The following is a 24,361-nucleotide window of genomic DNA, read 5'->3' on the forward strand; positions in this document are numbered from 1 at the left end:
CACACACACACACACACACACACACACACACACACATGCTACACACACACACACACACACACACGCTAACTCACACACACACACACATGCTAACACACACACACACATGCTAACACACACACACATGCTAACACACACACACACACACACACACATGCTAACACACACACACACACATGCTAACACACACACAAATACACGCATTTGTTTTACTATCCTTGTGGGGACCAAACAATTGATTCCCATTCAAAATCCAATTTTTCCTTACACCTAAACCTAACCATAACTCCTCACCATAACTCTTAACCCTAATTGTAACCCTAAGCCTAAAATAGCCTTTTTCTTTGTGGAGACCGGCAAAATGGTCCCCATAAGGATAGCAAAACCATACCCCCCCTCCACTATTATATTTATTAATGAGACTCTGCTTGTCCCTCAGTGCCCTTTCTCAAGATGATCAAGATGATGCTCAACTTAAGATAGAAGACATCCTGCAGATGGTAAGTATGGTTCAATCACACACATAAATACTATCTAGATTAGATGCTAAGCCGTTTCATTTACAGGGATGTAGTGGTAAAACTATGTTGAGTCAGTAAATAAATGGTGATGTAATTTGGAATGCTGACTTTGGAGCAGAGAAGTCCACTGCTCCATTTCATCCTACAAAGACGTGGTCTAGGGACGTTGTCTCGATATAGTCTGTGTGAAAAGGTTGTCTCCGTAAGGAATCAGAACAAATCAGTTGTATTGGTGTGTATTGTGGTGGAGCCTGTCCCCTGAAGACCCAACTAATACATTATTTCAAATACTTTAGAATGCATTTAGAAGTATTTCAGGTGAGCTTTATTCAAACACTGAACAAAATATAAATGCAAGATCACACTGACAAAAAGCTTATTTCTCTCAAATTATGTGCTGCCACAAACTGTAATTTACCCGACACAACTTGCCCACTTGCTTGTTCTATGTGTATGTTGTGAATTGCTTTAACATGCTGCTTGGTTCTCTGCTAATTAGCCTGCAGGGTTTTTTCTTCTTCTTTCCCCTGCAGAGTGTAAGATTATAGTGATGGGCTTTCCACTATGTTGAAACATTACTTTGGAGTAACTTAATGGAGTTACTCCATCATATGGTGTTTTACTGCATGGATATTAAACCAGCTAGGTAATATTGCAGTTGTCGTAAAACAAAAAAACGAATAAATCAAATCCATTAACTGGTTGCTGTTTTTTTGTCTGTCTGTTTTTCCCACACGAGTCGTCCCTGTTTTTTGCAGAGGTACTGGATAATTTATCCCTCACCGTGTTCCTATTCCTCCAAGCAGGTCACAACATAAGCTTTCCCAGAGCGTCTGACCCCTGCTCCGTGGCCTTGTTGACTTGGCTGTACTCATGGCCTCCCTATGTGACAGGTGTGATGGTGGCATCGCCCTGGGGATCTATCTGCACACCTTGTGAATGCACTGCCTGGGTTTGAGCCACGCGAAGAGGGCGGTGGCGCCCCTACTGGATGCCTGTTTTGTGTGGTGTTCTCAGAACGCCTGCGCCTGGCGTGATTGGAGGCCAGGCTCAGGCTGGGGACAAGCTCCCTCCCTCAGGAGTGGTGCGCCAGCGAGCTGTTAGTCCCTCTACTGGGCCCAATACCCCTCCCAGGAAGCGTGACCGGAGCCGCCGCAGGCAGAGCCCATCTGCTGCCAGTCCTGGATGGGGGGTTTATAGCTTTGATGGCAACGACAGCTGTTATCTGTTAGCCTGTGATAAGCTGTTCCTGGGGGACAATGCTGGCACTGTTCAACACCGTGAGCGGGGCTACCAGGCCATCAGAAGCCGGCAGCGGGGCTTCATCGCACCCAGTTGCTCTAGAGGTTATGAGTAACCTACTCACTCGGGTAGCCACTGCACTGGACATCAAACTGGTGGACAGTAATGACTCTCCATCTGTCCCCATCTCTGCTGAGTTCCGCGAGGCCTTGCAGGAGAGCTGGGCCTCTGCCAGGGGGTGCTTCCAACTCACAGCAGAGACTGGACCAGTTATGTTGCGGGCGCAGAGTCACTCGGCTTCTGGGAGTACCCGACAATGGACAACATGATAGCTGCCGTGGTCCTCCTGGGCGGGTAGATTATAGTATGAAACCCGCGACTGAAGCCGGGACACCCCAGAGTCTTTGATCCGGCCTTGAAAGCCATATATGGGTCCCTCTGCTCTCTTGGTCGCCTTACTAACGCAGCAATGCTGCTGCAGGCCTCCCTGCAGACTCTGTTGCACCGGCTGCAGGAGGGTACAGAAGTGTTCCTCTGGGAAGCGAAGTGTCTTGCCTGCTTTCCATGCTCCAGAGAGATTTGGCCCGCATCAACGTACGGGCCATGGTGCGGGTGGTTACATTTTTTTTACATTTTACATTTAAGTCATTTAGCAGACGCTCTTATCCAGAGCGACTTACAAATTGGTGCATTCACCTTATGACATCCAGTGGAACAGCCACTTTACAATAGTGCATCTAAATCTTTTAGGGGGGGGGGGTGAGAAGGATTACTTATCCTATCCTAGGTATTCCTTAAAGAGGTGGGGTTTCAGGTGTCTCCGGAAGGTGGTGATTGACTCCGCAGTCCTGGCGTCGTGAGGGAGTTTGTTCCACCATTGGGGGGCCAGAGCAGCGAACAGTTTTGACTGGGCTGAGCGGGAACTGTACTTCCTCAGTGGTAGGGAGGCGAGCAGGCCAGAGGTGGATGAACGCAGTGCCCTTGTTTGGGTGTAGGGCCTGATCAGAGCCTGGAGGTACTGAGGTGCCGTTCCCCTCACAGCTCCGTAGGCAAGCACCATGGTCTTGTAGCGGATGCGAGCTTCAACTGGAAGCCAGTGGAGAGAGCGGAGGAGCGGGGTGACGTGAGAGAACTTGGGAAGGCTGAACACCAGACGGGCTGCGGCGTTCTGGATGAGCTGTAGGGGTTTAATGGCACAGGCAGGGAGCCCAGCCAACAGCGAGTTGCAGTAATCCAGACGGGAGATGACAAGTGCCTGGATTAGGACCTGCGCCGCTTCCTGTGTGAGGCAGGGTCGTACTCTGCGGATGTTGTAGAGCATGAACCTACAGGAACGGGCCACCGCCTTGATGTTAGTTGAGAACGACAGGGTGTTGTCCAGGATCACGCCAAGGTTCTTAGCGCTCTGGGAGGAGGACACAATGGAGTTGTCAACCGTGATGGCGAGATCACGCCGTGATGGCGTGGTCCTTCTGTAGCTCAGTTGGTAGAGCATGGCGCTTGTAACGCCAGGGTAGTGGGTTCGATCCCCGGGACCACCCATACGTAGAATGTATGCACACATGAATGTAAGTCGCTTTGGATAAAAGCGTCTGATAAATGGCATATATTATTATATATATTATTATATTATCATGGAACGGGCAGTCCTTCCCCGGGAGGAAGAGCAGCTCCGTCTTGCCGAGGTTCAGCTTGAGGTGGTGATCCGTCATCCACACTGATATGTCTGCCAGACATGCAGAGATGTGATTCGCCACCTGGTCATCAGAAGGGGGAAAGGAGAAGATTAATTGTGTGTCGTCTGCATAGCAATGATAGGAGAGACCATGTGAGGTTATGACAGAGCCAAGTGACTTGGTGTATAGCGAGAATAGGAGAGGGCCTAGAACAGAGCCCTGGGGGACACCAGTGGTGAGAGCGCGTGGTGAGGAGACAGATTCTCGCCACGCCACCTGGTAGGAGCGACCTGTCAGGTAGGACGCAATCCAAGCGTGGGCCGCGCCGGAGATGCCCAACTCGGAGAGGGTGGAGAGGAGGATCTGATGGTTCACAGTATCAAAGGCAGCCGATAGGTCTAGAAGGATGAGAGCAGAGAGAGAGAGTTAGCTTTAGCAGTGCGGAGCGCCTCCGTGATGCAGAGAAGAGCAGTCTCAGTTGAATGACTAGTCTTGAAACCTGACTGATTTGGATCAAGAAGGTCATTCTGAGAGAGATAGCGGTAGAGCTGGCCAAGGACGGCACGTTCAAGAGTTTTGGAGAGAAAAGAAAGAAGGGATACTGGTCTGTAGTTGTTGACATCGGAGGGATCGAGTGTAGGTTTTTTCAGAAGGGGTGCAACTCTCGCTCTCTTGAAGACGGAAGGGACGTAGCCAGCGGTCAGGGATGAGTTGATGAGCGAGGTGAGGTAAGGGAGAAGGTCTCCGGAAATGGTCTGGAGAAGAGAGGAGGGGATAGGGTCAAGCGGGCAGGTTGTTGGGCGGCCGGCCGTCACAAGACGCGAGATTTCATCTGGAGAGAGAGGGGAGAAAGAGGTCAGAGCACAGGGTAGGGCAGTGTGAGCAGAACCAGCGGTGTCGTTTGACTTAGCAAACGAGGATCGGATGTCGTCGACCTTCTTTTCAAAATGGTTGACGAAGTCATCTGCAGAGAGGGAGGAGGGGGGGGGGAGGAGGATTCAGGAGGGAGGAGAAGGTGGCAAAGAGCTTCCTAGGGTTAGAGGCAGATGCTTGGAATTTAGAGTGGTAGAAAGTGGCTTTAGCAGCAGAGACAGAGGAGGAAAATGTAGAGAGGAGGGAGTGAAAGGATGCCAGGTCCGCAGGGAGGCGAGTTTTCCTCCATTTCCGCTCGGCTGCCCGGAGCCCTGTTCTGTGAGCTCGCAATGAGTCGTCGAGCCACGGAGCGGGAGGGAGGACCGAGCCGGCCTGGAGGATAGGGGACATAGAGAGTCAAAGGATGCAGAAAGGGAGGAGAGGAGGGTTGAGGAGGCAGAATCAGGAGATAGGTTGGAGAAGGTTTGAGCAGAGGGAAGAGATGATAGGATGGAAGAGGAGAGAGTAGCGGGGAGAGAGAGCGAAGGTTGGGACGGTGCGTTACCATCCGAGTAGGGGCAGTGTGGGAAGTGTTGGATGAGAGCGAGAGGGAAAAGGATACAAGGTAGTGGTCGGAGACTTGGAGGGAGTTGCAATGGGGTTAGTGGAAGAACAGCATCTAGTAAAGATGAGGTCGAGCGTATTGCCTCCCTTGTGAGTAGGGGGGAAGGTGAGAGGGTGAGGTCAAAGAGGAGAGGAGTGGAAAGAAGGAGGCAGAGAGGAATGAGTCAAAGGTAGACGTGGGGAGGTTAAAGTCGCCCAGAACTGTGAGAGGTGAGCCGTCCTCAGGAAAGGAGCTTATCAAGGCATCAAGCTCATTGTTGAACTCTCCGAGGGAACCTGGAGGGCGATAAATGATAAGGATGTTAAGCTTGAAAGGGCTGGTAACTGTGACAGCATGGAATTCAAAGGAGGCGATAGACAGATGGGTAAGGGGAGAAAGAGAGAATGACCACTTGGGAGAGATGAGGATCCCGGTGCCACCACCCCGCTGACCAGAAGCTCTCGGGGTGTGCGAGAACACGTGGGCGGACGAAGAGAGAGCAGTAGGAGTAGCAGTGTTATCTGTGGTGATCCATGTTTCCGTCAGTGCCAAGAAGTCGAGGGACTGGAGGGAGGCATAGGCTGAGATGAACTCTGCCTTGTTGGCCGCAGATCGGCAGTTCCAGAGGCTACCGGAGACCTGGAACTCCACGTGGGTCGTGCGCTGGGACCACCAGATTAGGGTGGCGCGGCCACGCGGTGTGGAGCGTTTGTATGGTCTGTGCAGAGAGGAGAGAACAGGGATAGACAGACACATAGTTGACAGGCTACAGAAGAGGCTACGCTAATGCAAGGAGATTGGAATGACAAGTGGACTACACGTCTCGAATGTTCAGAAAGTTAAGCTTACGTAGCAAGAATCTTATTGACTAAAATGATTAAAATGATACAGTACTGCTGAAGTAGGCTAGCTGGCAGTGGCTGCGTTGTTGACACTACACTAATCAAGTCGTTCCGTTGAGTGTAATAGTTTCTACAGTGCAGCTATTCGGGGCTAGCTGGCTAGCTAGCAGTGTTGATTACGTTACGTTGCGTTAAAAGAACGACAATAGCTGGCTAGCTAACCTAGAAAATCGCTCTAGACTACACAATTATCTTTGATACAAGGACGGCTATGTAGCTAGCTATGTAGCTAGCTACGATCAAGCAAATCAAACCGTTGTGCTGTAATGAAATGAAATGAAAATGTGATACTACCTGTGGAGCGAAGCGGAATGCGACCGGGTTGTTGAGTGGGAAGTTAATTCGGTAGACGTTGGCTAGCTGTTAGCTGTTAGCTGTTAGCTAGCTAGCAGTGTCTCTTACGTTAAGGACGACAAATAGCTGGCTAGCTAACCTCGGTAAATTAAGATAATCACTCTAAGACTACACACTCTAAACTACACAATTATCTTGGATACGAAGACAGCAAAGACAACTATGTAGCTAGCTAACACTACACTAATCAAGTCGTTCAGTTGAGTGTAATAGTTTCTACGGTGCTGCTATACGGTGGACGTTAGCTATGTGGCTAGCTGCTGGGCAGTAGACTACGTTAGGACGACGAAATACGATAATTACGCAATTATCTTTGATACAAAGGCGGCTATGTAGCTAGCTAAGAAGAAATTGCTAAGATTAGACAAATCAAACCGTTGTACTATAATGAAATGTAATGAAAAGTAATGAAAAGTAATACTACCTGCGGACCGAAGTGCGAATGCGACCGCTCGCTCCAACCCGGAAGTCCTACTCGGTTACCTCCTGGCTCCAGCTCTGGCTGGCCCGATCCCGTCTGCCAGCTGCTCTCCAGAGCACATTTGCCACTCTCCCCATCACCCCAGGGCTGACGTTTGGCACAGGGGTTGATGACATTCTGGAGCAGACCGATAAGGTTTGTAGGGACTGGGAGACCCTGAGACGGTTCATGCCGCCTCCTCAGGCCCCGGGATCAAGGCAGACGGACCGTCGCTACCCACCTCTAACCTAATGACGGTGGGGCCTCTCTCCTGCCCCATCGCCTGGTGCTGAGGGACGACAGCAGTGAGGGGCACAGTGTGCGGTTGAGCAACAACCTGTCAACCGTCGCCGCCATAGGGACGTGCTTGGGGGACCCAGGTGCCCGCGGCACCAGAGGTGAGGCAGGCCCCAGCAGGACCCCTGACACACCCTTCCGCTTCTCACGGACTCAAAGGACAAAGTAGGAGGAGGGTGTGGAGTCCCCCTGGGTGATATCCACAATGCTCGAGGGGTACCGACTCTAATTCCGGTGCCTGCCCCCATCCTTCAGGGGCTTTCGTGTCACCACGGTGTCCGACCCCCTGAAGAAAACCCTGGGTCTGGAGATCTCCTCACTCCTGGACAAGGGTGCCATCCACAGGATCGAGACATCAGAACGGCTAGGTGGGTTCTACTCCACGTATTTTGTAGTCCCAAAAAGAGACGGAGGGTTTCGACCGATTCTGGACCTCCGCAACCTCAGTGGGTACTTGAAGGTACTGAGGTTCCACATGCTTTCCCCAGCCTGTGTGTTGCAGGCCGTGTCCAGGGACCAGTGGTTTGTGATGCTGGACCCGAGGGATGCATACTTCCATGTTCCTGTTCACCCAGCTCATTGGCAGTACTTCCGATTCACTTTCGAAAGGACAGCTTACAAATTCATGGTTCTTCCATTCGGCCTCTCCTTGGTACCCCACACTTTCACAAAGTGCATGGACACTGTCCTGGCACCTCTCACGTCCCGAGGATTGTTGATCCTCAATTACCTGGATGATTGGCTGATTTGTGCCCCGACCAGAACCCAGGTCCTGTCAGACAGAGACATGTTCCTGACCCACATCGGCAGGCTGGGCTTTACTGTAAACGCCAAGAACAGTTGTCTGACACCCACCCAGAAGGTGGCCTTCATTGGCATGGAACTGGACTCAGTCTTCACGAGAGCACGCCTGCGGGTGACTGCACAGTGCCTCAGGGCATTATTGAGGTGGCCCTGTTGCTCCTTTCTCTCAGGTGGGGTGGAGATGCTGAGGATATGCCACCGGGAGCTGGTCAGCACAGATGCCTTCCAGATTGGCTGGGGGGGTGTGACCAAGGGCAGGTCGGCCATCGGCTGTTGGCTACCCCCTTGGAGCGGCAGGCTCATCAATACACTAGAGCTTCGAGCTGTAATGCTGGCCCTGCTGTCTTTCCTTCCACATTTGAAGGGAATACATGTCCTGGTGAGAACGGACAACACCACAGTGGTGGCTTACATCAACCATCAGGGTGGACTGAGGTGTCCCACCTCCTCCATCTTATGGCACGGGAGTTCCTTCTCTGGGGTCAGGGATGTCTAGCATCTCTACACGCAGTGCACGTACCTGGGTTCCTGAATGTGGCAGCAGATATGCTCTCAAGGGAGGGCCCACCACCTTGGGACAGGAGCCTACATCCTCAGGTGGTGCAGCACCTGTGGGACAAGTTTGGGAGTGCGCAGGTGGACATGTTTTCCTCCCTGGACAATGCACACTGCCCCCTGTGGTACTCCATGTCAGAGCCACCAGGGCTTCTGGGCTTGAATGCTCTGGCTCACGGTTGGCCAGGGCTGGAGCTTTACGCATTTCCCTCTTTTCCGCTGATACAGGCTGTGCTGGACATATTGCTGTCTCAGGCTGGGGGAACTCTGTGGCATCTGAGACCATACCGCCTCAGTTTTTGGGCTTGGCCGCTGAACGGCACCAACAGCTGCCTAGGTGGAGCGGACACAGTCAGTGAGAACAACAGACCAGCTCTTTGTATGCTATGGTGAGGGAGTCCTGGGGGCTGAGCTGTCAAAGCAGAGGCTCTCTCACTGGATCGTGAACATGATTACGACAGCATACTGCCTGGCTGGAAGGCTAGTGCTGGGATCTTTGGTGGCACATTCAACACGAGGTGTGGCTGCGTCCTGGGCTCTACTGAGAGGAGTGCCCCTCGCTGATATCTGTGCTGCGGCCAGCTGGGCTTCCTCTTGAACCTTTGCTAGGTACTATCGGGTGAATGTGGCACCTCCCTCTGCGGTTGGGTCAGCGGTCCTCGGCGTCGCCTCCCCTTTTGGGGACTGTGCCGGGATCTCCTTCCACATTGATGGCCCCTGCATCTTGGTCCCGCGCTGGGACTTCGCCGTTGGCTGGCCAGGTTCCTCTAGCACCGACAAAATCTGGTACAGGTATACCAATATATTGGAGTGATCCAATATAGTGAAACATAACGATGGTTACGTATGTAACCACGGTTATGTGAGCTATATGGATCACTCCAATCCTCTACAGTGCTAGAGGCGCATCGAAAATGATGTAGAGAACGTGTGTCACGGCCATGGGGTTTATATATATATATATATATATAAACATGTGTGTTCCAAGATGGCGTAGCAGTAAGTCGTCCTGTCGTATCGTCTCTCTGTATATATCTGTATATATCGTCTCTTTTTCGTTTTAGATATTTTTCTTCGCATATCTTTAAAAACATTTTGCTAAACCTAAGTTTCCAAATACTCTCCTGCAACCCGCCTCACCCAATGTAGCTACTTTTCCTAAAGTATTTATATTTACTTCGGAACCCCTCAACTGAAGCTAGCCAGCTAACCACCAGCTATGCTAGCGGTCTTCAGCTAACCGGTCATCAGCTAACCTTTAGCTCGGAAAGCTCTCGCAAGTTCGAACAACGCGACGCTAACCAGAGCATAACGGACCTATTTATTTTTTTATCACCGGATTCCCACCGCAAACGGAACATTTTTCAGCTGGATCTTCACAACTAGCTATCGAGCTAAACCGCAACCCTGGTTGATTACACCTGGCTAGCGTTTCCACCCACGTAGCTTGAAGCTAGCCCGGCCAGAGCTCCTGTGCTGCCACCGTAGCATACTCCTGGGCTACAATACCCGGACCCACGACCGGTCTATCGATGTCACCGCATGAAGAGGAATAAACAGACTCACCCCATCGCGACGTCCCCCAAAGGCTAACTCTCTAGCCCTCGCTATCTCCTTGCTTGCTAATTTGGCATGCTAACTGCTAGCTTGTTTAGCCCAGGTCCGCTAACTACTACCTTGTTTACCCCGGCCTGCTAATCTGTTAGCTTGTTAGCACAGGCCTGCTAACCGTCTGCATCGCCGCATCCCAAACACGCAGTGGCCCATATGCACTTTCTATCTCTTCCCGATTTTTAAAAAATGTGTTTATACCTTCCGGAAACCTGCCTCACCCAATGTGATACGGAATCGCTATTATTTTTAATTTTCAGAACACACTCAAGAACCTCCAGAAGCTAACCAGCTAACTAGCTACAAGCAATTTAGTCATTGTTAGTTTTTTTAACCTGGATAACACTCGCCAGTCCAGCCCCCCTGCCCCATCCACCGCTGCCCCCTGGACTCTGATCACTTGGCTACATAGCTGATGCACGCTGGACTGTCCATTAATCACGGTACTCCATTCTGCTTGTTTGTTTTATCTGTCGGCCCCGTTGCCTAGTCAATGCCATTTTACCTGCTGTTGCTGTGCTAGCTGATTAGCTGTCGTCTCACCCACTGTTTTAGCTAGCTTTCCCAATTCAACACCTGTGAATTGGGAATTGGGAATTGCCTCGCTGTATGTCTCTCTCAAATGTCAATATGCCTTGTATACTGTTGCTCAGGTTAGTTATCATTGTTTTAGTTCACAATGGAGCCCCTAGTCCCACTCCTCATACCCCTGATACCTCCTTTGTCCCACCTCCCACATATGCGGTGACCTCACCCATTACAACCAGCATGTCCAGAGATAAAACCTCTCTCATCATCACCCAGTGCCTGGGCTTACCTCCGCCGTACCCGCACCCCACCATCCATACCCCTGTCTGCGCATTATGCCCTGAATATATTCTACCATGCCCAGAAACCTGCTCCTCTTATTCTCTGTCCCCAACGCTCTAGGCGACCAGTTTTGATAGCCTTTAGCCGCACTCTCATACTACTCCTTCTCTGTTCCGCGGGTGATGTGGAGGTAAACCCAGGCCCTGCATGTCCCCAGGCACCCTCATTTGTTGACTTCTGTGATCGAAAAAGCCTTGGTTTCATGCATGTCAACATCAGAAGCCTCCTCCCTAAGTTTGTTTTACTCACTGCTTTAGAACACTCTGCTAACCCTGATGTCCTTGCCGTGTCTGAATCCTGGCTCAGGAAGGCCACCAAAAATTCAGAGATTTCCATACCCAACTATAACATCTTCCGTCAAGATAGAACTGCCAAAGGGGGAGGAGTTGCAGTCTACTGCAGATATAGCCTGCAAAGTAAAGTCATACTTTCCAGGTCCATACCCAAACAGTTCGAACTACTAATTCTGAAAATTACTCTCTCCAGAAATAAGTCTCTCACTGTTGCCGCCTGCTACCGACTCCCTCAGCTCCCAGCTGTGCCCTGGACACCATTTGTGAATTGATTGCCCCCCCATCTAGCTTCAGAGTTTGTTCTGTTAGGTGACCTAAACTGGGATATGCTTAACACCCCGGCAGTCCTACAATCTAAGCCAGATGCCCTCAATCTCACACAAATCATCAAGGAACCCACCAGGTACAACCCTAACTCTGTAAGCAAGGGCACCCTCATAGACGTCATCCTGACCAACTGGCCCTCCAAATACACCTCCGCTGTCTTCAACCAGGATCTCAGCGACCACTGCCTCATTGCCTGTATCCGCTACGGTGCCGCAGTCAAACGACCACCTCTCATCACTGTCAAACGCTCCCTAAAACACTTCTGTGAGCAGGCCTTTCTAATCGACCTGGCCTGGGCATCCTGGAAGGACATTGACCTCATCCCGTCAGTTGAGGATGCCTGGTCATTCTTTAAGAGTAACTTCCTCACCATTTTAGATAAGCATGCTCCGTTCAAAAAATGCAGAACTAAGAACAGCCCTTGGTTCACTCCAGACCTGACTGCCCTCGACCAGCACAAAAACATCCTGTGGTGGACTGCAATAGCATCGAACAGTCCCCGCGATATGCAACTGTTCAGGGAAGTCAGGAACCAATACACGCAGTCAGTCAGGAAAGCTAAGGCCAGCTTCTTCAGGCAGAAGTTTGCATCCTGTAGCTCCAACTCCAAAAAGTTCTGGGACACTGTGAAGTCCATGGAGAACAAGAGCACCTCCTCCCAGCTGCCCACTGCACTGAGGCTAGGGAACACGGTCACCACCGACAAATCCATGATTATCGAAAACTTCAACAAGCATTTCTCAACGGCTGGCCATGCCTTCCGCCTGGCTACTCCTACCTCGGCCAACAGCTCCGCCCCCCGCAGCTCCTCGCCCAAGCCTCTCCAGGTTCTCCTTTACCCAAATCCAGATAGCAGATGTTCTGAAAGAGCTGCAAAACCTGGACCCGTATAAATCAGCTGGGCTTGACAATCTGGACCCTCTATTTCTGAAACTATCCGCCGCCATTGTCGCAACCCCTATTACCAACCTGTTCAACCTCTCTTTCATATCGTCTGAGATCCCCAAGGATTGGAAAGCTGCCGCAGTCATCCCCCTCTTCAAATGGGGAGACACCCTTGACCCAAACTGTTACTACAGACCTATATCCATTCTGCCCTGCCTATCTAAGGTCTTCGAAAGCCAAGTCAACAAACAGGTCACTGACCATCTCGAATCCCACCGTACCTTCTCCGCTATGCAATCTGGTTTCCGAGCCGGTCACGGGTGCACCTCAGCCACACTCAAGGTACTAAACGACATCATAACCGCCATCGATAAAAGACAGTACTGTGCAGCCGTCTTCATCGACCTGGCCAAGGCTTTCGACTCTGTCCATCACCATATTCTTATCGGCAGACTCAGTAGCCTCGGTTTTTCGGATGACTGCCTTGCCTGGTTCACCAATTACTTTGCAGACAGAGTTCAGTGTGTCAAATCGGAGGGCATGCTGTCCGGTCCTCTGGCAGTCTCTATGGGGGTGCCACAGGGTTCAATTCTCGGGCCGACTCTTTTCTCTGTATATATCAATGATGTTGCTCTTGCTGCGGGCGATTCCCTGATCCACCTGGCAGACGACACCATTCTATATACTTTCGGCCCGTCATTGGACACTGTGCTATCTAACCTCCAAACGAGCTTCAATGCCATACAACACTCCTTCCGTGGCCTCCAACTGCTCTTAAACGCTAGTAAAACCAAATGCATGCTTTTCAACCGATCGCTGCCTTTCCCCCCGCACGCCCAACTAGCATCACCACACTGGATGGTTCCGACCTTGAATATGTGGACACCTATAAGTACCTAGGTGTCTGGCTAGACTGCAAACTCTCCTTCCAGACCCATATCAAACATCTCCAATCGAAAATCAAATCAAGAGTCGGCTTTCTATTCCACAACAAAGCCTCCTTCACTCACGCTGCCAAGCTTACCCTAGTAAAACTGACTATCCTACCGATCCTCGACTTCGGCGATGTCATCTACAAAATTGCTTCCAACACTCTACTCAGCAAACTGGATGCAGTTTATCACAGTGCCATCCGTCCAGCTAACCGATCGCTGCAGCTGTACATAATCTATTGGTAAATAGCCCACCCTTTTTCACCTACCTCATCCCCACAGTTTTTATTTATTTACTTTTCAGCTCTTTTGCACACCAATATCTCTCTACCTGTACATGATCATCTGATCATTTATCACTCCAGTGTTAATCTGCAATATTGTAATTATTCGCCTACCTCCTCATGCCTTTTGCACACATTGTATATAGACTCCCCTTTTTTTCTACGGTATTATTGACTTGTTAATTGTTTACTCCATGTGTAACTCTGTGTTGTCTGTTCACACTGCTATGCTTTCTTGGCCAGGTCGCAGTTGCAAATGAGAACTTGTTCTCAACTAGCCTACCTGGTTAAATAAAGGTGAAATAAAAAATGTTTTAAAAAAAATATATATATATATATAGAGGCGGACCCCAGCCATGACACAGGTGGACACAGGAGTAAATCTGTAAATCCTCACCTCAGATGTATCCCTCTGCCGTGGAGTGATACCCATATATTGGAGTGGTCCATATAGCTCACATAACCATGTAACGTAACCTTTGTTTTGTCACACAACACAATGCCACAGATGTGTCAAGTTTTGAGGGAACATGCAATTGGCATGCTGACTGCAGGAATGTCCACCAGAGCTGTTGCCAGATAATTTAATGTTAATTTATGGTATGGGCAGGCAAAACTATGGACAATGAACACAATTGCATTTTATGGATGGCAATTATGATGCACAAAAATACCATGATGAGATCCTGAGGCCCATTGTGAGGCCCATTTTTTTAAGGTATCTGTGACCAACAGATGAATATCTATTCCCAGTCATGTGAAATCCATAGATTGGGGCCTCATGAATTTATTTCAATTGACACATTTCCTCATATGAACTGTAACTCAGTAACATCTTTGAAATTGTTGCATGTTGCCTTTATATTTTTGTTCAGTATAGATTGGAGTTGCACTTTTGAGAAAACTCCATTGCTTCTATTTTACAGGGAAAATAAATCAAGCTCAGCTTATATACTGTAAAGTATCTGACATGCACCATGTGCAGCAACATGTCAACCAGGTTTTATCTCCTGTAGAACCACATTAGTCCACTGTGTCCTTGTGTATATTAGCTGTCAACAAGCCCAGAGTATACAGTTCATAGTGGAGAGAGTATAGACATGGAATACTGTTTGTGGCACTTTGAAAATATATCAACCAATTGAATATTGGTTTAACAGACGGAGTGTCCCAAAGCAGAGTGTTTTGATTCTCTGTCTGCGATGGAGCTGGCTGAACAGATCACCCTGCTAGACCACATTGTGTTCAGGAGCATCCCTTACGAGTGAGTATATATTCTACATCAGAGAATAGTATTGTTGTGCTGTTGTTGTTTTTGCATGATTGTGGTGTGTTCTGTGTCCACCAGAGAGTTTCTGGGCCAGGGCTGGATGAAGCTGGACAAGTTGGAGAGAACTCCATACATCATGAAGACCAGTCAGCACTTTAATGATGTAAGATTTAAAACAGATCTATACTCTATAGCTCTATACCAGACAGCACTTCAGATCTAAACTCATATCTTAACATATCTCTTTATCCCGTCTTTTCTTTAACTCTGCCTCTTTCCCACCCCCCATTTCTCTCACCTCCTCTGTTTTGTCCTGCTCTAGATGAGTAACCTGGTAGCGTCTCAGATCATTGCCCATACAGACGTGGGCTCCAGGGCTAACTCCATAGAGAAGTGGTTGGCTGTGGCTGGTATCTGTCGCTGCCTCAACAACTATAATGGAGTTCTGGAGATCACCTCAGCTCTCAACCGCAGCGCCATCTACAGGCTGAAGAAGACATGGGCCAAAGTCTGCAAACAGACCAAGTCACTGATGAGCAGGCTACAGAAGACCGTGTCATCAGAAGGCCGATTCAAGAACCTGAGAGAAACCCTAAAAAAGTAAGGAGGGAAAAAGGGTGAAAGTGTGTCTCTGGGGATTTACTCCTAGTTTGTCACTAAGGACTTTGTGATAAGTTAGAAAAAGCATGAACATTATGTGAATATTGATTGATGGATTGATGTATGTGCAGCTGCAACCCTCCATGTGTGCCCTACCTGGGGATGTATCTGACTGACTTGGCCTTCATCGAAGAGGCAACACCCAACTTCACTGAGGAGGGACTTGTCAACTTCTCCAAGATGAGGATGGTAAACACACGCACGCACGCACACACACACACACACACACACACACACACACACACACACACACACACACACACACACACACACACACACACACACACACACACACACACACACACACACACACACAGTCAATCACTCTGCCTGTATCTCTCTCATTTTGTCTCATGTCTCTTGTCTCTGTTCCAGATGTCTCACATCATCAGAGAGATCCGTCAGTTCCAGGGTGCGCCCTACAGGATAGAGCACCAAGCCAAGGTAACACACACTACACAGTCGATCAATGGAGTTGTTTTTTGTCACATGCGCCGAATAAATCAGGTGTAGACTTTACCATGAAATGCTTACTTACTCTCTCCCAGGTTACTCAGTTCCTGCTGGATAGAACTCTGGTGATGGACGAAGACACTTTGTATGAGCTGTCCCTTAAGATTGAACCCCGCCTCCTTCCTAGCTAAACACAAAGAAACACCACACAGTTGGTTTCACTCCAGCTGGCACTTAGTGGCACTTAGTATTTAGTATTCTTATTATCATCAGCTTGGTAACCATGGAACCGATGGACGGGAGAGCCCTGAGAGTCACCTGGTTTAGGGTTCTTGTTACTTTAGCAGCATTGCCAATGAACAACTCATGTGAAGACGTGCCTTGCTTGTAAATATGTACATATCAAGATGCTGTAATACACTGTATTAGTGTAGTGATAACTGTTATAATGATGATCTTGCATACATTTCAATGTAACATATAATAATATATGCCATTTAACAGACGCTTTTATCCAAAGCAGCTTACAGTCATGCATGCATACATTTTAAGTATGGGTGGTCCCAGGAATCACACCCACTGTCCTGGCGTTGCTAGCATCATGCTCTACCAACTGAGCTCCAGAGGATTCACATTGAAGAAGACTGAACCCAGTTAGATTTAGGTTTAGCTGTACCTGTGACTTCGAGAGGGAGAAGTTTAGCTGGCCAGACTAATGGCAGCTGTGGGAAGAGACAACTGAGGAGGGACAGTGGCTGTCTCTATATTGTCCTCTACTGGTGAACTAGTGGAAGGTCAGCCTCATATCTTAAAGTGATTGTGAGCATTCCCCAAAAGATTTTTCAAATCAAATGTTATTGGTCATATACACGTATTTAGCAGATGTTATTTGCAGGTGTAGCGAAATGCTTGTGCTTCTAGTTCCGACAGCAATATCTAACAAGTAATATCTAACAATTTCACGACAAATACCTAATACACACAGTAAAGGAATGGAATTAAGAGTATATAAATATATGGACGAGCAATGTCAGAGCAGCATAGACTAAGATACAGTAGACAGTATAGAATTAAGCAATAAGGCCCGAGGAGGTGTGCTATATGACCAATATACCACAAACCACTGAGGTAGCTTATTGCTATTATAAGCTGTTTACAAATGTAATTAGAACAGTCAAAATAAATGGTTTGACATACACGTGGTATACGGTCTGATATACCACGGCTGTCAGCCAATCAGCATTCAAGGCTCGAACCACCCAGTTTATAATACAGTATTGTCACGCCTCCACCTGCTCCCCCTCCCTGATGCTCGAGAGAGCCAGGCTCCCCATCATTACGCACACCTGTCACCATCATTACGTGTGTCTACTGTCACGCCTACTCCCCCTCCCTGGCACTCGAGGGTGCCAGGCTGCTCATCATTACGCACACCTGTCACCATCATTACGCAATTCAGCGCAATATTGGCCTCATCTGGACTCCTTCACTTTGTTGATTGCCTCCTCTATATGTCTTTTCCTGAGTTTGTTCCCGGTGTCAGCATTAATATTGTTTTGTTTTCCCTGTCCTGATGCTGTCCATGTTTGTTTCATGTCCGTTATTTATTGAATGTTCACTCCCTTCTCATCTCACAGCATTGGTCCTTACAAGTATATACATATGAGATGATTAATGCAAGGTATGAAAACATTATTAAAGTGACTAGAGTTCCATTTATTAAAGTGGCTATTGATTTCAAGTTGTGTATGTAGGCAGCAGCCTCTCTGTGCTAGTGATGGCTATTTAACAGTCTGATGGCCTTTAGATTGAAGCTGTTTTTCAGTCTCAGTCTCAGCTTTGATGCACCTGTACTGACCTTGCCTTCTAGATGATAGCGGGTGAACAACCACTTTTCTCAACCTTGTAATGTGTAATATACAGTAACTTATTCTCCTCAGAGCCAAACAATATAGAGAATATACATGTATATGGCTCCACTACTCCCAGTCTTTACCCAAATTGCAGTTTCAGCAATGTTTATTTCAAACATCTCTGTTTTGGAGATGACAAGATTCAGATTATGTTCTTGGGTAAAGGGATTTGAGCCAAACAATTTCTCACTGCTAATGTGAAGTACAGTCTTTAAAGTTACTAACAGCTTTTGTCTGAATATTTATGTGTTGTAATTTATCTTTGGATGTGTTTATGTATTAGTATTTGTTTGATTGTTATCTGATTACTTGTTCCAACAGTATTATTAAAATAACTGCACTATTGATTTGTAAAGTATGTCAATAGATTTGTTTTACTTATTTGAATTTGTATTTGCTTTTGGACATCTTTTCCAAAGTGGGGGGGGTTACAGGTACAAAAAAACAATTAAAGAAATGTATCCAAAAATAACCCCAACCCATTCTTCATTCCCCATCCACCACCCCACATCCTCCTCCCCACCCGCAAACCATGCCCCCACCACGCCTATTTTCCGAATTTTGGAATGTTCTCAAACCAGTACTGTCCATAATATCGGTAAAGGTACAGATTCTACATTTGGACCAGTAGGGGGATGCAAAAGGCTGCCCTACAGATCGCAAGACATTATTGTGAAATTATGGTGTAGGGACATGCCATTTTCATTCCCAGTTACATTGTTATTACATTTTGCTCCAAGTAGAAATTATTAGTGCAATAAAAGGACAGAAACGTAATTGACATTATTTAAGGGATATACAGGTCATTCAGAAAGTATTCAGAACCCTTCACTTTTTCCACATTTTGTTACGTTACAGCCTTATTCTACAATGGATTCAATTGTTTTTTTCCCCCCACATCTACACACAATACCCCATAATGACAAAGCAAAAACGGGTTTTCAGACATTTGTCAAAACTGAAATTATAATTTGCTTAAGTATTCAGACCCTTTTATTCAGTACTTTGTTGAAGAACCTTTGCAAGCGATTACAGCCTTGAGTCTTCTTGGATATGACGCTACTGTCAGTGTCGTGTGTATAGGTGGCAGGGAAGTCAGGCGCAGGAAAATCTAACTGAGTGTAATGGAGTTATTTAATAACAATAAACGCACCCATACAAAAATAACACAACACTGAATAACAAACAATCTCTGACAAAGACATGAGGGGAAACAGAGGGTTAAATACACAACAGGTAATGAATGGGATTGAAACCAGGTGTGTAGGAAGACAAGACAAAACCAATGGAAAATGAAAAATGGATCAGAAGACCGGTGATGTCGACCGCCGAGCATCGCCCGAACGAGGAGAGGCTTCAACTTCAGTAGAAGTTGTGACAGCTACAAGCTTGGCACACCTGTATTTGGAGAGTTTCTCCCATTCTTCTCTGCAGATCCTCTCAAGCTCTATCAGGTTAGATGGGGAGCGTTGCTGCACAGCTATTGTCAGGTTTCTCTAGAGATGTTAGATTGGGTTCAGGTCTGGGCTTTGGCTGGGCCACTCAAGGACATTCAGAAACTTGTCCCAAAGCCACTCCTGCGTTCTCTTGACTATGTGTTTAGGGTCTTTGTCCTGTTGGAAGGTGAACCTTCACCCCGGTCCTGAGCGCACAGGAGCGGTGCCTGGTTTCCTCCAGACGTGACACTTGGCATTCAGGCCGCAGAGATGGTTGTCTTTCTGGAAAGTAGGTTCTCCCACCTCTACAGAGGAAGTCTGGAGCTCTGTCAGTGACCATCGGGTTCTTGGTCATCCCCCTAAGGAAGGCCTTTCTCCCCCGATTGCTCAGTTTGGCTGGGTGGCCAGCTCTAGGAAGAGTCTTTGTGATTCCAAACTTCTTCCATTTAAGAATGATGGAGGCCACTGTGTTCTTGGGGACCTTTAATGCGGGGGACATGTTTTGGTACCCTTCCCCAGATCTATGCCTCGACACAATCCTGTCTCGGAGCTCTACGGACAATTCCTTCGACCTCATGGATTGGTTTTTGCTCTGACATGCACTTTCAACTGTGACACCTTATATAGACAGGTGTGTGCCTTTTCAAATCATGTCCAATCAATTGAATTTACCACAGGTGAACTCCAATCAAGTTGTAAAAACATCTCAAGGATGATCAATGGAAACAGGATGCACCTGAACTCAATTTCCAGTCTCATAGTAAAGGGTCTGAATACTTATGTAAATAACGGAGCAAAGCAGATATTTCCTGTGGCTGAGGGATTGGTATATAGTATTTTAATCATATTAATGAAATTGGAGCCGATTCCCATATGTTCCAAGACAGACCAGCGGTATGACCATTCTAGTCTATGAAAAGCTTTTCCTACATCGAGAGCTGATACAGCTCAAGGAGCTGTTGTTTCTAATGAAGCATCTAAGATATGTCATATTTGCAGGAGGTTATCCGAGGATAAAACATTTAACAAACCCACTTTGGTAAGTGTGAAAAATGTGGGTCTTGAAAAGGATGCCAAAATGTGTGAAAACAGTTTAATATCTGTGTTTATCAAAGATATTAAGCGGGGCAATAGTGAGAACACTGGGTGGCATCCTTACCTTTTATTTCATTAAAGCAACATTTGTGTTGTATTTACATCTCCCAAATGAGCCTTTGTGAACAGCTGTATTTATCATTTAGAGCAATAATGGACCTAATTGATTCCAAAATGTTAAATGGACGTTAGTAGGATACCATCCCATCCAGGTGATTTGTATTCATGCTATCCAATGCCCTTTTGAGTTCTTTGAGAGAGATTTGGGCTCCCAGCGAGGTGGCTTCCTCTGTTGAGAGAAGAGGAGTTCTTAATTCTGTTAGAAAGGACTTAGTCTGTGGATTTACAATCAGAAGAGTATCGTTCTTTATAGAAGCGGGAGAATATTTGATTAATTTGGTTTCTGATAGTAATTCTCCTGTTTCAGATTTAATAGTTGCTATACACTGAGTGTACAAAACATTAAGGACACCTTATTAATATTGTTCCCTTTTTTCCCTTCAGTGCTTCCCACAGTTGTGTTAAGTTGGTTGGATGTCTTTTGGGTGGTGGACCATTCCCTGATACACACAGGAAACGGTTGAGCATGAAAAACCTTTGCTCTGCAGTTCTTGACTCAAACCCTTGTGCCTGGCACCTAGTACCATACCCTGTTCAAAGACACTTAAATATTTTGTCTTGCCCATTCACCCTCTGAATGGCACATACAATCCATGTCTCATTTGACTCAAGGCTTAAAAAGAATTGTTTTAACTGTCTCCTCCCCTTCATCTACATTGATTTAACAGGTGACATCAATAAGGGATCATAACTTTCACCTGGATTCACCTGGTCAGTCTATATCATGAAAAGAGCAGGTGTCCTTAATGTTTTGTAAACTCACTGTATCAGCTAATTGATTATTACTGCGTAGCTTGTTAGTCAGTAAACGACTGGGATGATAAATGATTACCATGAAAGTAATGGTTGACTCTTACTCGATGGATGACTAATTCTGCTCTCTGTCTTATCAATAAATTAAGTTATGTTTTGACTTTGGAAAGAGTAATAGCTACCTGGTCCGAAAATAGTGTTTGTTGAGACCGCTCTAACACAGTTAACAACATTTCCAAATCTGATAATTCTGATATTTTCTTTGTGATTTAGATGCAAATTCAGTTGCTTTTTTATATATATATATATATATAACCTTTGGTGGCATCCCATAGAATCTGGATGTCATCGACTGAATTTTTATTGATCATTATAAATTCATTTAGTTCAATTTCAATTCACAGAATGTAGGATTTTGTCGTTATGAAATGTTGAAACGCCATCTTGTGGCTCTTTTAGGAGATTCTGACATTTGACGTTGGCAATAGTAAGCATGTCAAATTAAAGGAAATAGAGGTGTAAATAATAGTATTAAATTGATTTGTGAGAATGATTTATGCCTGTTTGAGTAGAAAGTGTACTCTTTTGCTTTAGGATTATGTGCTCGCCAGGCATCAATGAGGTTGTAATCAGAGAGTATATGCTGGAGAGCCTTGGTAGTGTGTAGATCATAGTTGGTTTTATTAGATTTGTCACGCATGTCCAAAATGGCATTCATGTCTGTCCCAATAACCAGATGCAATTAACTTAATTCTAACAATATGGTGTTCAGAGAATCAAAAAACCGTAGCATCATATGAATTTGGAGCATGCACACTAATAAAGGCCATTTTCTTTCCATTGTGGATATATTTAAGGAAAGTGATACTGCCTTCTTGATCTTTGCTGCCTTTACCCAAGATGGTAATTTTGAGTTTCTTATGCATCATTATGATAATAACTTTAGCTTTGTTTGGGGCTGATGAAAAAGCAGCCAGTTTGTAAAAATGGTTCTCTATTCTATGTGAGTCCTTTTGGAGCAGGTGTGTTTCAGTGAGCATTGCTATATCATGTTTTTTTTGCTAGGATATCAAGACAGCTGGAACGTTTAATAGGAGAGTTTAGGCCTTTCAAATCCCAAGAGAGAATAGCTAGCTTTGCCATTGTTTAAAAAAAATAAGAATGAAACCCAGCCATTGGTCATTCCCCACCCAGAACCCCCCTGTGAACCATTCCCCTTCCCTGCAGCCCTCTTCCCTATATCATTACATTTGACATATTATTCATTTAGCAGATGCTCTTATCCAGAGCGACTTCAAATCAAATCAAAAGTGTATTTATCACGTGCACCAAATACAACAGGTGAAATGCTTACTTACAAGCTCTAACCAATATGGTGCGGAAGAAAAAAAAGGTGTGTGTGTGTGTGTGTAGGTAAGTAAAGAAATATAACAACAGTAAAAAGATATTTGAAAAAAGAATAGCAAGGCTGTATACAGACACCTGTTAGTCAGGCTGATTGAGGTAGTATGTACATGTAGGTATCGTTAAAGTGACTATGCATATATGATGAACAGAGAGTAGCAGAAGCGTAAAAAGAGGGGTTGGCGGGTGGTGGGACACAATGCAGATTGCCCAGGTTAGCCAATGTGCCGGAGCACTGGTTGGTCGGGCCAATTTAGGTAGTATATACATGAATGTAATGTTAAAGTGACTATGCATATAAGATAAACAGAGAGTAGCAGCAGTGTAAAAGAGGGGTTGGGGGGGCACACAATGCAAATAGTCCGGGTAACCGTTTGGTTACCTGTTCAGGAGTCTTATGGCTTGGGGGTAAAAACTGTTGAGAAGCCTTTTTGTCCTATACTTGGCACACCGGTACCGCTTGCCATGCAGTAGTAGAGAGAACAGTCTATGACTGGGGTGGCTGGGGCTTTGACAATTGTTAGGGCCTTCCTCTGACACCGCCTGGTGTGGAGGTCCTGGATAGCAGGCAGCTTTGCCCCAGTGATGTACTGGGCCGTACGCACTACCCTCTGAAGTGCCTTGCGGTTGGAGGCCAAGCAATTGCCGGACCAGGCAGTGATGCAACCAGTCAGGATGCTCTCGATGTTGCAGCTGTAGAACCTTTTGAGGATCTCAGGACCCATGCCAAATCTTTTTAGTTTCCTGAGGGGAATAGGCTTTGTCGTGCCCTCTTCACGACTGTCTTGGTGTGTTTGGACCAATCTAGTTTGTTGTTGATGTGGACACCAAGGAATTTGAAGCTCTCAACCTGCTCCACTACAGTCCCATTGATGAGAATGGGGACGTGCTTGGTGCTCCTTTTCCTGTAGTCCACAATCATCTTCTTTGTCTTGGTTACGTTGAGAGATAGGTTGTTATTCTGGCACCAGGAGAATATTCTCTGACCTCCTCCCTATAGGCTGTCTCGTCGTTGTCGGTGATCAGGCCTACCCCCGTTGTGTCGTCAGCAAACTTAATGATGGTGTTGGAGTTGTGCCTGGCCATGCAGTCGTGGGTGTACAGGGAGTACAGGAGGGGACTGAGCATGCACACCTGGGGAGCTCCAGTGTTTAGGATCAGCGTGGCAGATGTGTTGCTACCTAACCTCACTACATGGGGGCGGCCTGTCAGGAAGTCCAGGATCCAGTTGCAGAGGGAGGTGTTTAGTCCCAGGATCCTTAGCTTGGGGATGAGCTTTGAGGGTACTATGGTGTTGAACGCTGAGCTGTAGTCAATGAACAGCATTCTCACATAGGTGTTCCTTTTGTCCAGATAGAGAGTTAATAAATGTTACAGCAGAAAGTTAATAAATGTTCATACTATTTTCCTACTGGTCCCCCATGGGAATCAAACCCACAACGCCATGCTCTACCAACTAAACTACACGGAACATTACAGGGTTGCAACATAACATGTTGCAGCCTTACTGTAACGCTCGTCTGATGAAGAAGGATCGGACCAAAGCACAGCGTGGTAAGTTTTCCTGATTGTTATTAAAACTGAACACTAGAACAAAAGTAAAAAAGCGAGGAAACAACAACGAACAGTTCTGTCAGGCGCAGAAACACAAAACAGAAAATAACTACCCACAAAACACAGGTGGGAAAATGCTACCTAAGTATGGTTCTCAATCAGAGACAACGATAGACAGCTGTCCCTGATTGAGAACCATACCCGGCCAAAACAAAGAAATACAAAACATAGAAA

The 24,361-nt window shown here is 46.8% G+C and overlaps 1 pseudogene; it reads left to right on the forward strand.

Annotated features, from left to right (window-relative positions):
* The window catches only part of LOC118380801 (ras-specific guanine nucleotide-releasing factor 2-like), a 99,987-nt pseudogene extending 81,864 nt beyond the window's left edge, over positions 1 to 18,123 (forward strand).
* Positions 18,124 to 24,361: the final 6,238 nt, after the last annotated feature.

Source organism: Oncorhynchus keta, chromosome 12 (assembly GCF_023373465.1).
Source record: "Oncorhynchus keta strain PuntledgeMale-10-30-2019 chromosome 12, Oket_V2, whole genome shotgun sequence".
Lineage (NCBI taxonomy): Eukaryota > Metazoa > Chordata > Actinopteri > Salmoniformes > Salmonidae > Oncorhynchus > Oncorhynchus keta.